Raw genomic sequence first — 15,218 nt, 5'->3', positions numbered from 1 at the left:
GAGTATGATTATGTGGCTTACTTCATTTCAGTGCCAGCACTATTTTTATTTTGTGAATAAAATGAAACACAGAACCTAAGAAAGTTCGCTATCAAGTTCATTGAAGACACTTTTGCTTCATGGACATCATGAATACGGATGTCCTGTTTCATTGGGCTACCTTCAAAAATTTGAAAACCCTTGCTGGAAAAAAAAATTCTGATTATAGTGTTTCAAAATATACTGTGCCCCTGAGAAAGGCACAAAGCAGAGACATGAGCTAGGTTTGCAGAAGATGACAGAGTCAGGAAAGTGCCTGAAGAGGTTCTGGCACCTGTTTAAAGGCTTGTGGTGCACATTCAAAGTCAGTGCTCTGGAAAGCAGCTAGGTAAATCAGTGTTTTGACTGGCTAGCCAGCAGGTACAGCCTAAAGGGCAAGCTTATGATTCGGCCAGGGACACTACTGTGTCAAGACCTAGTCGAGTCGGGGACAATAGAGAAACCCAGTGTCAGCTTTGGCGCTTTGCATATGCGCACATATATCTACCACACACACAAATTTAAAAAAAGAATAGGTTTGCATTTCCTCATTTACATATCTAACAAACACTAGGTTTACTGTTGTTTCATTCTCTGTTCTTAATATCTTGAAGGTGAAATAGCACTCAGTTGAGACAAGGTTCTTCATCCTCAAGGGTAAAGTCTAGTGAAGCCTAGAGACCATAGCAAACGAATATGAGTCTGCATTAATAGGAGAAAAGGGGCCAGAGGCAGATGAACAGCAGTAGAGGGCTTGCTGAAATGTCTAATCCATATTCTAGACATAGTCGAAACTGTTGATGAAATTTTATACTTCGGTTCAACTGTGAAGATGTAGGGAGAATAAGAAAATGTGCAGTGGATTGTGTAACTATTTCAAGTATCAAAATGCTCAAATTGTCTACCTCAATCTCATGTAAAACATTGAATTTGAAGTATTTATTCTAAGTAGTTTTATCCAAGATACTAATGCTGGACACTTCTAAGTCACAGTTAATACATGATAGCAAATATTTGGGCTGAAAATGTTCAAAGACATCAGCCGTCAACATGATCTTTAATAGAATAAATAAATAACTAGATGCAACAAGAAGACACAAAATCAGGTGCCTGAATAAAACTAATTATTTTGGATATTGTTTGTTTTCGACATTACTTAATAACTCACTTTTACTAATTAGGTCACTTATGGCCACTAAGTCATTATTGTGCACAGAATAACCTTTAATAAAAGCACTTTAAGAGTGGGGAAATTTCTGGCCCAAGAGGAAAGATTATTTCAATTTTTTTTATATGTGTTTCGAACTAACTCCACAAAACAGTGAATCAGTCACTGCTTTTAAATGCTTGTGGATCAGTAAGAAGGGTGAGCCAACACAACGATATCAGGTTTATAAATATTATTGTTGTGATTAAGTACTTAAATCAGTTCTTGTATATTTAGCCACTGCCCAGTGAAATTTATATTACTAAAGGGTACACGTATTGTTAAGAAAATGAAAAAAAAATAGCCTCTTACAATAGGTCTAGCCATAATGGTGTTTAACTCAAATACTGTATCAGGAAGGGCTTATTAAATGATTAAGTCGGGACATGACACTATTTTTATCCTGTGCCCTTTTCCTTTATAATAGGGCTCAAGAATGCTGTTTTCTGTTTCATTTTTCAAACATTCTTGGCTTCCTTTGCTGCTTACAAAATTCTCGGTGGAAAAGGAATAAAATAGCGGCACGGCCTTTTGAAAGACTTCTCGACTCCGCAAGTGGGTCATCCCCCTTCCCTTTGTATTAAACTGAACTTCTGCCAATCTGTAAATTGTAACTCACGCCAGGCCACTCTCTTGACAATAGTTTTCATTTTTATGATGGCTACTTCGTTCAAAGAGGATCTCCTCTCTTTCCACCTTTCACTCAAGCCTGATGGACCCAGGACACTGCCTCCTGAGTTCTATTCTGCCTTTTATATAACATCGCCTTGAAGGTTGCTTTCAGAATTCCGAACCCTTTGTTTCCTTTCTAAAACATGCCCTTACAAATAGATTTCAGTATGTGATACCTGTGCAGCCTCGTTCAGGCTCACATATATTTGAGCCATTTCCGTTACAACATCTGGCTATATTCTATCCTAGCTTCACTCCTGTTACTGTATAAAATATTCAGAACAACAGCAACCTAAGGGAGAGAGGGTTTACATACCTCAAAATTCTATACCACAATTCATGACTCCAGGGAGGCCAAGACAGAAAATCAAGTGGGTCGTCCCACCATGTGCACAGCCAAGCTCAGGGGGAGGCGGGGCACCCATGCTGCCTGCCTGCCTTCTTCCTTGTCTACGTAGTTCTGCCTAAGCTAGCTTTCCTTTCGCACAGTCCAGAATCCCCTGGCCAGGGAGTGGTGCCATTCGCCGTGGGCTGGGAAATACAGAAAGTCCCCACAGACACGCCCACAGATTAATGAATATGTGCAATCCCTCCATTGTAATTCCCTTCTCACATGACTCTAGGTTATGTCAAGTTGACGGTTGAAACTAACCAGCATATGTACAAAGTGAGTAAAAGATTTCTACACATTATGATCAGCAAGGTTTTGAAATTTTAATAAATATAAACTAAAGTGTCAGCTCAAATGTGAATTTTTACACCTAATCTTGAATGTTATATTTACTTTCAAAATTTGTCTCCTTTTAAAGAAATCAATTATACAAATGTATAAAATACATGAACATTTATAACATAAAATATTAAATTGTATTGTCTGATTAGGAAAGTGCCTACCAATTTTGACTTATCTCGTGATTTTTCTCTGAAAGGTAAAGCATAAAGTGGCCTTTGAGTTAAATTTGCTCATATTTTAAAGACTCTTCTGCTATATGCATAATATTTATTTCTTTGCTACTGTTACTATTAAAAGTGAAATAAGTTGATTAAAATATTTTAACCACCTATTGTCAAAAACATTATGTTCTCCAAGTAAACCCCTTTTTGGCCTTCTGGAGACACTTGCACGTACCTGGTAGACATAAATCCACTCATGTGCCAACACCATCACAATAAATAAACATTTTAAAAATACAGAGCAGGTGATAGTGATGTAGAGCAACAGAATTTCTGCTTTATGAGCTCAGATGTGGACCTATTTACGCCACTGAGTCCCGACTTGTGGAGTGTCACTGTACATGCCAGTGCGACCAGAAGCCAGGGGTCCTCAATTAATTCTACACAGGGAATATTGACAGTACAGATACCAATGAGCGTTTAGTCTAGAACCCTATAAACAAACAGCAGCACATTTATGAAGTTCTGATGCTGACATACTTTGAGCAATAAGTTTCAGGTGTCATCACTTGCGGCTGAGTTTCCCACTACTCCCTTTTTCTCCTGGCAGGCTGTAAGCCAAGCATCCAGCAGGCACCTGCGCAGTGGCCACCAGCCTCTCCTCGCCCTACTGCACATCCAGCCTCCGTGAATGAGTCACTGCGCTGTCACCTCATCGAGCCGGTGCATTCCAATATCAGTATTTTCTTCTTCGCCTTCTTGTACTTTTTCATTTTCCTTTACCCATTCTTGAGCTGCATTATCTTAATTTAAAATTTAAGAGATGGATATGTTGCATATGCTGCAAGATTTCCTCCTTAATTGATTTGGGATGTCTGCCAGACCCCTTTGGAATGAAGCACTTTTATCCTTATAAGATTGGCATACATCCAGTTACTTTTGTATTTCAATTTCTGTCTTGCCTTGTGACTTTTTTAGCAAGAAATCGATGCTCAAGCCTTCAAATATTCCCTTCTTTGAGGGGTGACTTTAACTCAGTAAAGAAAATCTTTTTCTTATGCTATGTCCCTTGATACATTTACGTCCATCCATCCCCCTTTTAGCTGAGCCAAGGTTAAATCTATTAGTGAGTGGCAAACTCTACTGGTGTGAATTTTTTCTCTATCGGTGAGTGGCCTTTAAGAGCTTGAACTTGATTCCATCTTTTGAGTTCTAAAAACTTATTTATATCTCTCTGTACTCATTCTTTTAAAGAATGTATTTAGTCAGGTGGTGGTGGTGCATGTCTTTAATTTCAGCAACTCAGGAAGGCAGAGACAGGGGATCTCTGAGTTGGAGGCCAGGCTGGTCTACAGAGTGAGTTCCAGGACAGTGAAGGCTAAACAGAAAAACCCTGTCTCTAAAAACAAAACAAAAAGATGCATTGATTTACTAAATATTCATTATTTAAGCCCTTATTTATTTATGAAATATGTATGTATACGCCTGAGTGTATGTTTGTGAACCACATGTGTGCATTTACCCAAGGAGCCCAGAAAAAGGTGTCAGATCCCCTGAATTGGAGTTAAAGGCAGTTGTGGCCTGCCTGACCTGCGTGCTGAAAACCAAAGCCAGGTCCCCTGAAAGACCGGTAAACATTTTTAATGGCTGGGTCATCTATTCAGCCTTTGCACTAAGTCTTTCACAGTGGACCAGCTGCACTGTGGAAGAGAAGGAATTATTGGCATATCGCACGATCATGTGCTTTTCAGTCCAGCAAAGGTGACATTCAAAGCCACAAGGAGTCACCTCTGGTCATGTTGAACCATTCTCCAGGCTTTACGTCAGAAAACAAGCCTGAAAAATAAGCAAGCTCATTGACTTTATTCAGAATAATCAATAATATTATCTCAAGAACAGACTGGACTAAGTGGGAAACAGTGGAAGTAGGCCCCAAAATTAAGGAAGAAAGGTAAAAATGTTAAGTAACTTCAAAGATAGATTGTTAGATGGCTCATGCTTACAGTATGGATCTGCCTATAAAGAATGTTTCCTTATGGTGTTTGTATTGATACATGAGTGTATTTATATGTACCGTGTATGTGCAAGTGTCTATAGAGGGCCAAAAGAGGGTTGACTTGGAGAGTATAGTATTTTTAACAATAGATGGTTAAAGCATTCTATTCAATTTACTTCACCTTTAATAATAATGTACTAGTGACATAACTATCAGGTGATAGTGATGCTGAGACTGATACACAAACTGAAACAACTTCTGTGACGCAGCTGTGTGCAAACCGCTCCATCAGAATTACGTCATTAAGGCGTGGAGTGACCATGGAAGGAGATTTGGGAAGGGCTGGCAGATTTTGGGAGATTGAAAATTAGAATTAAGAATGGGAAGGTTTGAGCCTCCACCACAAAGAAGCACAGTCACTCTGTTGGCCCTTTGTCATGTGCACAGTGCGTGGAATTTATTTAGAGGAACTTTCCAATTAACACACTCTTTAAAAACTATCAAAGCAGATGCTGAGACTCAGCCAAATTTTGGGCAGAGTTCAGGGACTCTTATGAAAGAAGTGGGAGATAATAAGACCTGAAAGGACAGGAGCTTCACAAGGAGAGCAACAGAATGAAAAAAAACCTGAGCACAGGGGTCTTTTCTGAGACTGATACCGCAACCACGGACCATTCATGGAGATAACCTAGAACCCCTGCATAGATGTAGCTCAAGGCAGTTCAGTGTCCAAGTGGGTTTCCTAGTAAGGGCAACAGGCACTCTCTCTGACATGAACTGATTGGATTGCTCTTTGATCACCTCCTCCTGAGGGGGTATAGCCTTACCAGGCCACAGAGGTAGACAATGCAGCCACTCCTGATGAGACCTGATAGGCTGGGATCAGAAAAAAGGGAAGGAGGACCTCTCCTATCAGTGGACTGGGGGAGGGATATGGGAAGGAGGGTGAGTTTGGGAGGGGAAGAAGGGAGGGAGCTACAGGTGGGATACAAAGTGAATAAACTGTAATTAATAACAAAAAAGATAATTAAAAAATAATTAATAAATAAATTAGAAAAAAAGTAACATGAACTGTTAAATCTAACAGTTTCTAACTTTTTGAAAATTTGTAATTATATCTATGTACAGAAAACTTAGCAGTGTACATTTTAAAATATAGTGACAAATTCTTTAGCCTTTCCCTTTTTCAGCTTGGCTATGTAAGCCACAGATTAAGGACCCAGTCGTTGCCTCCCCAGTTGCGGCAGATTTCATCATATCTGTAGTTGGTTGTAGTTGGTCCTAAGGGCTTCTACCAGCTTAGCCAGCACACGCTTGTCTTCTGAGTTAGCCCGTGTGAAGACAGCAGTGGTGCAAGCCTTCCTGTACCAGCCGCCTCAGCCTGACCTTTCCTTTGATGATACAGTACAGGACCCCATCTTTTGACACAGAGCAGGTAGGACAAACACCACATCACGAGGACTAGGTAAAGGGCAGTCACCACCAGCTGAGCCTTCTTGTTCTTCACCAAGGAGGTGACTGTATTCCCTGTTGGAAGGGCAGGTGATCTCTTGGTTGGGATGTCCCCTTTCCCAGCAGCCTTTGCTTCTTCTCCTGCTTTGTCTCTGGTCTGTACTTGTGGGCAAACTTAAGCAGCTGGGGAGCTGTTTGCCTGAGGGGCCATTTGACGAAGTGTGTGAGATCCTGGATACCCTGCTGAAGGTCTTTAGTATTTCCTCAAACAAAAGATTGAGCACCATTTTGGCCTCTTGTTTCTTTAAAGCGGTAGGTGGCGAGACCTCTTTCTTCTCCTTGGCATGCTTTCCTTTGAGCATCTTAATGGGCTAGAGGAGAGAGCCAGAGTTGGTATCTTAAACTAGAGTTTTTGTTAATTTTCTGTTTTTAGTTTTAGATAGCATTATTACGGGAGCTGCATAAATATTAATAGTTCTGAAAATTAAATTCCTCCCGGGAAGATTTAGAAGTCCACAGAAGTTTCTTTATTCCAATTCTGTGACTGGTGGTTCCTTAATCAAATCTTCCTAATAGTATTTAGACTGATCTTATGATAAAGCAAAAGCAGGGAAACTAAAGCATCCTTTTTGAGGTGTTTTAACTGTTAAGAGTGTTGTCTAATCCAACAGAGCATAGGTTTGTTCTCTGTGAGTTGGGATTTCTATCGTTGTGATAAAACATTACTAAAGCTAACTTGGGGAGGAAAAGGTTTCTTTCGTGTTACACTTCTAGGTAGATCCAGTGAAGTCAGGTCTGGAATTCAGGGCAGAAGCAGGGAAGCCTGAAATGATACACGAGCCTGGAGGAGCACTGCTTGCTGGCATGCACGTCTATGGCTCACTCAGCCTGCCTTCTTTTTTTAAATTAATTAATTTTTAAAAAATGTTTTATTTATTACAGTTTATTCACTTTGTATACCAGCTGTAGCCTCCTCCCTCATTCCCTTCCAATTCTGCCTTCCTCCCTCTTTTCCTCCCATGCCTCTTCCCCAGTCCACTGACACTGAAGGTCCACCTCCCCTTCCATCTGACCCTAGCCTATCAGGTCCCATCAGGACTGGCTGCATTGTCTTCCTCTGTGGCCTGGTAAGGCTGCTTCCCCCTCAGGGGGAGGTGATCAAAGAGCCAGCCACTGAGTTCATGTCAGAAACAGTCCCTGTTCCCTTTATTAGGGAACCCACTTGGACACTGAACTGCCTTGAGCTACATCTGTGCAGGGGTTCTAGGTCATGGACCATGCATGTATCAGTATCAGTCTCAGAAAAGATCCCTGTGCCCAGATTTTTGGTTCTATTGCTCTCCTTGTGGAGCTCCAGTCCCCTCTAGGTCTTGCTATCTTTCCCTTCTTTCATAAGATTCTCTGCACTCGGCCCAAAGTTTGGTTATGAATCTCAGCATCTGCTTTAATACCCTTCTTGGTAGAGTCTCTCAGAGGTCCTCTGTGGTAGGCTCCTGTCTTGTTCCTTGTTTTCACCCTCTTCTGGTATCTATCTGGTTTGCCTTTTTGAGTGAGGATTGATCATCTTACCCAGGGTCGTCCTTCTTTCTTCTGTTCTTTAGGTATACAGATTTTAGTATGTTTATCCTATATTATATGTCTAATATCCACTTAGAAGTAAGTATATACCATTTGTGTCTTTTCTGAGATACCTCACTAAGGATGATCTTTCAGCCTGCCTTCTCATGCCATCCTTGATCACCCATCTGAATGGCACCACCCACACTGATCTGGGTCCTCTGACATTAATAATCACTCAAGACTTGCTTGCAGGCTAGTCCTGCCCAATTCTATGGAGACATTTTCTCTATTAAGATTTCCTTTTTCTTTTATGGCCCTAGCTTATGACAAATTGACGTAAAAATAGCCATCATGTCTTACTGCATCCTAAGATATATCTAATAGTGATCAAACATTAAAAACAAAAATTTATGTCAGATCATTTCATCTTAATTGACAAACACTTTTTTAACAGTGGCACATATATTTTTCCTAATGCATTAAAGTTTCTGTGACTGTATTTCTGCCACATTATTAATTTTAAGAAACTTTAAAAAAGGTTTTGGACCCATAAGCAAAGGAAAAAATGTGATGAATTATGTAGAATTTATGTAAATTTGTTACATTTAAAACATGTAAATATTCAGATTAATAATATCTAGTATAACTCTCTAAGTATAGTTTTAAAGTAACATATTGAAAAACTTGAAGAAAAGAAAAATGAGAAGAAATTTCTATACTGGTGATATTGCTATGATTGTTCTAGAATGGAAGAACCTGTAGGTTCTTAATTCAGTTAGCTTTCAAACTTTCTTATACAGCCAATTCAAAGAGCATTTTTGTCCTTTATAAGACAAAGTGAGGGCAAACTGCTGATAATAATAGGGGATAGTCAAAGAAAGAAAAGATTATTTTTAATGTGTATAAAGAAGAAACAAAAAATTAAACATGGTTGTCTGGGACTAGATATGACTTGAAAATTACTTTATGTACCTGTTTTAGAATTGTGGACATTGACTAGTCCATTACTTGACATACATTGTTAGGATACTGTTGCCATTCTTTGGTTAGTAATATGACAAAGCTTTAGCTTTCTGAAATAGGAGTTGACTTTGAAAATATTTGCACATTAACTATGTAACATAGATGTGTGTACATACAAGGTAGTTTTCATTTGTTACAAGAATCTTTGCCAGAGACAAACTCTTTAGAAATTGTTGGTAACATTTACATGCCTGTATTTGACTATACACAAGTACTTTATGGCAATATCAGAGATGAAACAAAGCTAGTTATTTAACATACATTTGATAGGGAAGCAATGTAAGCCACACACTGTGCTTTTGTTAGATGTATTTATTTATTTTATTATTTTATATACATATGTATGTGCCCAAGTGTATGCCTGTTTACCACATGTGTCCAGGTGCCTATGGAGGTCATAAGAGGATATCAGACCTCTTGGATCTGGAATTACAGCCAGCTGTGAGCCACCTGCATGGGTTTAATAACTGAACCTAGATCTCCTGCAAGAGCAGCAAGTGCTCTTAGACACTGAGCCATCTCTCCAGCCCTAATCCTTATGACCTTGGGTAAATGAGGTTTAAGAATTTGATGAGGGTAGAAATTTGATGTATATCTTTGGTCACAAAATCCTATAGGTAAGAGCCTCATTGGTCTTCAAGGTCAGTCCTACGGAGATCACGAAGCATTTGAGATATGCCAGAGGTGTTGCAGACACTTGATTAAAGTGCTTGATGCACATGGGCAAGAACCGGAATTCAGATCTGCAGAAAGCCACATAAGTGCCAGTGAGTGTGATGACCTGTCTGTAATTCCAGCCTGGGAAGGCAGAGAAAGGGATCACTGGAATGAGCTGTCAGAGAGCTCTGACTTTGACTGAGAGCTAACACACCAATGAATGAATAAAATGAAAAGCTATTATGAACTTCTAGCCTTGACATAAACTTGCACACATGCAGGACACACCCACACACCTCCCCCCCCCACACATAGCACACATGAAAAAAAAATATATATATAACTGGCTATTTGTTATTGCCTACTGGTCAAATTTCTATGTGTGGCTTACTTACACTTATTTTGTCTTATAAAAACTGGTGCTGAATTTCAGAATAAAGAACATTTAGATGTCACCTATATTTGCTGACATAATTGCTGACATTTAACAATAACTAAAGCGTAACATTTGCCTAATGTTTGTGTTGACTTACATCATTCGAATTATAAACAAATAAATGTAACAGAAATGTGTAATTGCACTGTGTATTAGATGATAAATTAAGTGCTATAACTGGATTTTATTACATTAAAATTTACAGTATGGGATATCTCTCTTGGAACCTACTGCAGAAATAGTTATTAAAATTATATTCAACCAGAGACTTCCAGAAATCTACAGCAGTGTGTACAAAAGAAAGAAAATATAAAAAAATAAATAAAGGAAACTTAACTATTGTTCCTTCTCAAAGAATGTGCCTCAAACTACAACATTTATATTGTGTTTTAAAGTTTGTGTTCAGTTAATTTTTAGAAGTGCTATATTATCTGCTACGGTTGGTAGCAAACATTTTGTATCCATATGTTACTTGTGAAAGAGATTCTTTTAATGATTCATGTTGATTTTGTCTACTCTAGCTTTTCCAAGTATGTTACATAATCACTTGAAATGTGCTAATCTACAAAGAAACCCAACTTTGAATTCAATAATCAATATTTGGAACAAGGAATCGATGAACTAAGCTGTATTTACCAGAAGGGTAGGAGAACTAAAACATCAAAACACAGAATGCAAGGCAATAAAGATAAATGTGAAAATAAATTCATTGTGCAGAGATAGTTCTCCAGGATATAAGAAACAAAAACCATTCAAGTGTATTTAGAAAATGCAATGGCATATGTTAGCAATTTTAAAATACAGTTTTCCCATAAGTATAAACTGCTCTGAAATAAGAATGAATCTTCTAACTGGATGCATTTCTCAAATGCTATTTTCTATTGCAGTCATTGATTAGATAGTATCACTTAACACCTTCTAAAGAACAATTGAGAAAGCATACAAAGAAAATTTACAGCAAAGAGGTTAGCTCACAGAGCCCTATTTTAACAGAGCAGATGTCTTAATAAATGCTGCCTTCACAGCTTCTTTGAAGTTCAAGCAACACTTGTAGATAGAAAAACATAGAAATCAATCATTTTCAACCTAAAATAATAACTCTAGAGAGTTGAAGTTTTAATCAAAAGACACTTCATTAATATTTAAAGTAATCATGTTAGTTTGCATTGCATCATTATACAAAACACCTGAGGTTATTAACTTAAAAAGACCAAAGTTAAATAATTTGCTTTATGTCTAAGAAACCAAAAAAAGAGAAGACACAGGGCAGAGACCGCACAGCCCTCTACAAGGCATAGTCCCAATTGGCCTACAGTCCTTCTCCTAGGCTCTACTGTGAAATTTCTGATCTCCTCCCAATAGTGCCACTCTGGGTACTAAGCCTCAAACTATGGGCCTTTTGGTATGAAAATGAACTTAAAAACATGGATGAGCAAATTTGTGAGAGTTCTTTGAAGCTTAAACTTTTTGAGGATAATGAAGCAAAGATTGTTTAATATCTTTGTTTTCAGGAATGAAAACCAGGGCTGGAGAGATGGTTCAGTGTTTAGTTACAGTGGCTGCTCTTTTAGAGATGCTCCTACATCATGAAGCTCAAAATCAACTGTAACTCCAGCTCCAGGATATCCAATGTCTTCTCCTGGACACCATAGGCACCTATGCACACATGCTCTCACACACAAACACATACACATAAATAAGAAAAAACTTTAAAACATAAAAATATAAAATATTCAACATAACATGTTATATTTAGGCTAGAACTTTAAAATATCCATATGGACATTGTATTTCTTCAGGAATTTGATGATTTTTTACTAAACAGGTGGCTTTTTCCATCACACAGGCATGTGTCTCCCAACTGTTTTCGATTACATCATTATAGAGTCATTAGAAGATTTAGAAGTTATCTATGATCAACTCACACTTTTCATGAACTATGTCTAATATAATTAATATTTTAACTCATGATGGTTATGTACTCTTACAGTGAAACAATAATAGTGAAAAGAATGTTAAGGAAAAACTACTCTAGGTAGCCTGAATCACATCATAACTTTTGTTAGAACATCAGACACATGAATTTTCTTTGTAAACTGTGTTAAGAGGTTTTGTGTTGTTGTTTGTTAGTTTTGTGGAATTGAATGATCGACGTTTGTTCTAGGTTTTTTCTTCTCTTTTTCATTGACTTTTGGTTATGTTACATACAGTTCAGTAAAATAGTAGAGAGTGGTAGCTTTTATAATATACATGCATTCCTTTCAAATTTGTTACATGTATTTTCTTCTTTTTTAAAAATAAGCATCTTTAACCATTTCCACAGAAAATTATTTCAAATAAAATTATACTATATATTAAGGGAGTTATGCTTCCATGCAATATTCCTATAAAATCCATCATCATCTCTAGGAAAAGCAATGAATTAACACAAGTGCCTTCATAAAGCCATTCTGTTACTATCTATCCCTCTTTCTTCAGTAAAAATTCACAGAATACTGTGAGGCTCAGCATGCCTCTCAGAGAAATGAGGTTGTACAAAACGTAACCTTGTTAGATTTGTCGGTAAAATGTAAATAGAAAGAGACATTTATTTGAAAATCATAAACATTTTTTGTTACAATATCTTTCTGCTAAGCCAGTACTATTTCTTTATGGATAATGTCTAAATTCAGGCACTCTCAACAAAATAATATTAGTAATCTGTAAAATTGTGTATAAAATATGTATAAAAATGAGAGGGTTTTTTTTTTCAGCATTTTTCCATTAATGTCAAGTAGCTAATCTTTAGCTTTTACAATTAAAAGTGGAACAAAGATATAATAAAGATTGGGATGAAAGCATTCTTCAAGATCTGCATCATCTTAAAATAATGTCTTTGTAATACTTTCCAATAAATATAATTTACAGAGAAATGCTTGGAACATGTTAGTGTCTCTTTGTGCAAATAACCATGCCAAATTAATGAGCCAGTAACTTCATTTTGAAACCCAGAAACTTTCCAATTTTCTGCTGACGTTTGCTGTCACTATTGACATTCACTTCACTTCTGTAGCTTAGAAATGAAGTTGCAGTTTGAGCTTTGTTTAACTATCGAGTTCAATATAATGTGGTGAAATAGAATTTTTGAAGTAGAGTATCACAAGTGCTTAACGTCCTCCCACCGCGAAGAAGGCTCTCAGAGAAGTGGGAACATGGGGCTTCTACACGAGAAAAGGCAGTTGAATTCCTACAAAGAAATTCTTGGCGCTGCTTTATTATGTCCAAAGAAAGCTCACCATGGAGCAGTTTCATATACAGCCATGTGATTTGGTGCTGGGAGAAGAGGGTGAGGCATGATTTATGAAAAAAAAAATATTAAAAAAAAAGGTCAGCTTTGAGAACAGACTCAAGAGGATCAATGACGGTGGCCAAAAATGATGTCAGGCAGCTCACTCCAAAATGGCTTTCTGCGTGTGCAACGTGGAAGAACAGTGCTGAATTTGAGATTAATGATACGAACTCTTTCTGCACAGGAAGACCTACAAAAGCAAAAGCTACTATTTTCTCTGCAGAAAATGACACAAGAGCAAATAACAGCACAGCAGAAGAAAGAGCACTTATGTGGATAACCAACCACTATATGATTGGATTCAAGGTTTGTTACACAGGAGGAAACTCATGCCCCGTACTTGTAAATTGGAGTTCATAGGTCCTAGAGAAGAACCTACTATTGCCGTTTTGCTAAACTGATATAGCAGCAAACTGACTTCTAAACAAGTACTCCTATATCTACTTATTAAAAGTAGCTCCCTGAGGTCATCAAAGATGCTTCTTTGCTCACTGGATAAGCAACTTCTTTGCAGTTGGGCAAAGGACACACCCTAAGTGTCTAGGGCACGCTTAGCTACAAACAAGAAATATACATCACATACTCTATTGAAAGGTTTAGAAAACATCTCACAAGAGAGGTCAGAGCCAGGTATCAGGGATGACATGTTAAAAGAGTATCTTCTGGATATGGCAGGACCATTGCTCCCCTGAACCCACAGGAGTTGTTTCTTGTGTCAGATCTGCTAAAGACAAAAACAGGCAATATTTCAACATAGATGATGGAAGGACACAGGATGTCCGCGCCTAGCTAAGAAGGTGACAGTTCATGGTTCCTAGGGGAGGGAGGATCAGTTTTCTTCGAGGGTGTGTAGTCTTTGATAAGTTGACCATGATTCCATTAGATGGCCCCACCCTCATAGGCATAGGAGCAGCTCTCAAGCCTTAGTGGATTCTTAAAAGAAGTTGTCCTTGGTCCTCCCGCAGCTCGTGGCTGTGTTGATATGTATGGCTTGTGTTACCACCATAAACATTGAGATCTCTGTGGTCTGTGCTGCCACCTGAAGCCATGTTGATGTCTGTGGGCCACACTGCCACTCGGTACCATATTGACGTGAATGCCCCTCACTGTCACCTGAGGCCATGTTGATGGCTGTGTCAGTGTGACCTCTGAGAGCTATGCCTGGATCAATGGTCCTTCTGCAGCTGGGGTCTGTGCTGATGTCCATGTTACATCTGAAGAACATGTTGATTTTCTTGGCCTGTGCTGCTGCTGAGGGCCGTGATGCTATTTGTGGCCCATGAGGTAGAGGGCTGTGTTGATGTCCACGATCTGAGGCATTTACTTATGCCAGAAACTATGTATCAGTCCATGATGCTTGTTCACGTTGATTGTAAAGATCAACGGTGCTACTACCACCATGGTATTGATGACTGTAGACTGCCCGTTGAGAAAGAGGGCCATAGAAAGCTTTTGTGACAAACCCTGCTCCCAAAAGTAACAGCCTAAACAGAAAGCCATTGAAGAGAATTCTTAAAAATTATGATAAGGATCCTGAAATGTAGCTCTCCACTACTGATGGCTTCTGGCAGGAGTATGGATCGAGAAGGACTCAGTTTTGTTTAAGGGTTGGCCACGGGGAATCTGACCATTCTCCAGTGAGTATATGGGCAACACAAACCAAACTTGTTTTTGTTTTTCTTCTTCTTCTTCTTCTTCTTCTTCTTCTTCTTCTTCTTCTTCTTCTTCTTCTTCTTCTTCTTCTTCTTCTTCTTCTTCTCCTCCTCCTCCTCCTCCTCCTCCTCCTCCTCCTCCTCCTCCTCCTCCTCCTCCCCCTCCTCCTCCTCCTCCTCCTCTTCCTCCTCCTTCTTCTTTTTGGTGGGGGAGGGAGGTCAAAGGCAGGGGTTGGAGACTTCGGAAAACTGGGAAATGAGTTTGCTCAGTGTTCATGTTGTAAAATTTACAAATACACAAAAATATTACAAAAGAAAGAGAG

Source organism: Psammomys obesus, unplaced genomic scaffold (assembly GCF_907164565.1).
Source record: "Psammomys obesus unplaced genomic scaffold, mPsaObe1.curated_primary_1811, whole genome shotgun sequence".
In the NCBI taxonomy this organism is placed as follows: Eukaryota; Metazoa; Chordata; class Mammalia; order Rodentia; family Muridae; genus Psammomys; species Psammomys obesus.
The sequence above is the reverse complement of the archived record's forward strand: the minus strand, read 5'-3'. Positions refer to the sequence as shown.